At 37.1% G+C, this 2,954-nt stretch overlaps 1 non-coding gene across 1 annotated transcript; it reads right to left on the bottom strand.

Moving 5' to 3' along the window:
* Positions 1-2,340: 2,340 nt before the first annotated feature.
* On the bottom strand, positions 2,341-2,448 carry LOC112792978 (small nucleolar RNA R71). The gene has a single exon (XR_003197694.1). It is a non-coding gene; the product is annotated as a small nucleolar RNA R71 (small nucleolar RNA).
* Positions 2,449-2,954: the final 506 nt, after the last annotated feature.

Here is a 2,954-nt window from a genome sequence, read left to right on the forward strand (position 1 = left end):
ATGATAAATCACAAGGGTTTGAGCACTTCTTACCTCAGCCCATGTGAAGTAGGGATAGAACCCACTTAGAATCCATGTTGGAGTATCCCTAAACACCCAAAATCACAAGATTTCAACACTAACTTCCCAAAAACGTGTAACAGTGGGGAATTTCGAAAACTGGGCAGAGATGAATGGAATACTCACCACAAAACTTAGATAGAATTGTAGAGGATGAGAAGAGCGACGCGTGACCGCAAACGGCTCGTCAATCGGAGCTCCGTAGCTCAAGTTATGGTAGTTTGAAGATCAAAGAGAGTTAGGTTTTCTCTCTTCTCTTCTCTCTCCCAATTTCAGCGCCCAACACCCCTTCTTTAGGGCAAAATGAGCTGAAATGCTCATAACTAATGTTTATATATGTTGGGTCTTGGGCCCACTTAGGCCCGGTTCACTTATTTTTGTCCGTTGGCCCAATTTTGGACCAAAACCTTTAAGATTAGCGCTCTAAATCGCACTTCAAATATTTCTACCTCCCCTAATTATAATCCCTCATTTCTTAATCTTATTTACTCATAATCAATTTTCTCAGCTGCAGTACCAGACAGGTCTTAGCCGGTACTACCGGTCAAAATTCCACTGCGCGCTTTTACGCAGAAAACTATGTCTTCCGACTCGGAAAAATTCACTGAATCCAAAAATCATATCTAAATCATCAAATTCCAATTGCCAAATATTCCAACCATATTCGCTCCTACTTAACTCATTATTTAATTAATTTCGGTTAGACCGGGTATTACATTTCTCATATGCATTCTCAATTTGTTAGTGTCAATAGTATACAAACTTCTAAGTTTGGTGTCTTGCATGCATTGTTTATTTGATTTTAGTTGCATTTTGATTATTCCTCATCATTAAAAATTCAAAAAAATTCTTAATTTGTGTCTTTTCAAGTCAATAATACAGAGAATTGAAGATTCAGAACATGCAGCAGAGAAATTACACAGAAAAAGCTGGGCGTTCAAAACGCCCAGTGAAGAAGGAAAACTGGCGTTTAAACGCCAGCCAGGGTACCTGGCTAGGTGTTTAACGCCCAAAAGGGTAGTATTTTGGGCATTAAACGCAAGAATGGATACCATTCTGGGCATTTAACGCCAGGATGGCACAAGAGGGAAGATTTTGTTTTTAATTCAAATTTTTTCAAGTTTTCATAATTTTTCAAAATCAAATCTTTTTCAAATCATATCTTTTCAATCATATCTTTTCAAAATCAATTTATTTCCATTTTTCAAAAATACTTGCTAACAATTAATTATTTGATTCAACATTTCAAGTATGTTGCCTTTTCTGTTGAGAAAGGTTTAATGTCTGAATCATATCTTTTAAATTTCTTGTTAGCCAAGTCATTAATTTTAAAAATCAAATCTTTTTAAATTGTTTTTCAATCATATCTTTTTAATCACATCTTTTTTAAAATAGTTTTCAATCATATCTTTTTGATTTCTAATTTCAAAATCTTTTTCAAAATCACTCTATTTCTTTCCCAACTTCAATTTTCGAAAATCATCAATCAAATTTTCAAAATTTCTTTTAATTATTTTAAAATCTTTTACTTTAATTTCAAAAATTCTTTCCCTCTTCTCACATCCTTCTATTTATGGACTAACACTCCTCCTCAGTACACAATTCGAACCCTATCTCTCTTGGTAAGTTCAAATTCTTCTACCTCCTCCTTCTATTCTTCTTTTCCTCTGACATCTCAAGGAATCTCTATACTGTGACATAGAGGATTCCATATTTTCTTGTTCTCTTCTCTTTCATATGAGCAGGAGCAAAGACAAAAGCATTCTTGTTGAGGCTGACCCTGAACCTGAAAGGACCTTGAAGCGAAAGCTAAGAGAAGCTAAAGCACTACTCTCTGTAGAGGATCTAATAGAAATCTTCAAATAAGAGGAAGACATGGCAGCCGAAAATAACAACAATGCCAACAATGCAAGGAAGGTGCTTGGTGACTTTACTGCACCTACTCCCGACTTCTATGGGAGAAGCATCTCTATCCCTGCCATTGGAGCAAACAACTTTGAGCTTAAGCCTCAATTAGTTTCTCTAATGCAACAGAATTGCAAGTTCCATGGACTTCCATTGGAAGATCCTCATCAGTTTTTAGCTGAATTCTTGCAAATCTGTGACACTGTCAAGACCAATGGGGTTGACCCTGAGGTCTACAGACTTATGCTATTCCCTTTTGCTGTAAGAGACAGAGCTAGGATATGGTTGGACTCACAACCTAAAGAAAGCCTGAACTCTTGGGAAAAGCTAGTCAATGCCTTCTTGGCAAAGTTCTTTCCACCTCAAAAATTGAGTAAGCTTAGAGTGGAAGTCCAAACCTTCAGACAGAAGGAAGGTGAATCCCTCTATGAAGCTTGGGAAAGATACAAACAATTGATCAGAAAGTGTCCTTCTGACATGCTTTTTGAATGGAGCATCATAGGTATCTTCTATGATGGTCTATCTGAACTGTCCAAGATGTCATTAGACAGCTCTGCTAAAGGATCTCTTCATCTGAAGAAGACGCCTGCAGAAGCTCAAGAACTCATTGAAATGGTTGCAAATAACCAATTCATGTATACTTCTGAAAGGAATCCTGTGAACAATGGGACGAATCAGAAGAAAGGAGTTCTTGAGATTGATACTCTGAATGCCATATTGGCTCAGAACAAAATATTCACTCAGCAAGTCAATATGATTTCTCAAAGTATGTCTGGAATGCAAGCTGCACCAGGCAGTACTAAGGACGCTTCATCTGAAGAAGAAGCTTATGATCCTGAGAACCCTTCAATGGAAGAGGTGAATTATATGGGAGAACCCAATGGAAACACCTATAATCCTTCATGGAGAAATCATCCAAATCTCTCATGGAAGGATCAACAGAGACCTCAACAAGGTTTCAACAACAATAATGGTGGAAGAAACAGGTT

This window comes from Arachis hypogaea, chromosome 3, assembly GCF_003086295.3.
Source record: "Arachis hypogaea cultivar Tifrunner chromosome 3, arahy.Tifrunner.gnm2.J5K5, whole genome shotgun sequence".
In the NCBI taxonomy this organism is placed as follows: Eukaryota; Viridiplantae; Streptophyta; class Magnoliopsida; order Fabales; family Fabaceae; genus Arachis; species Arachis hypogaea.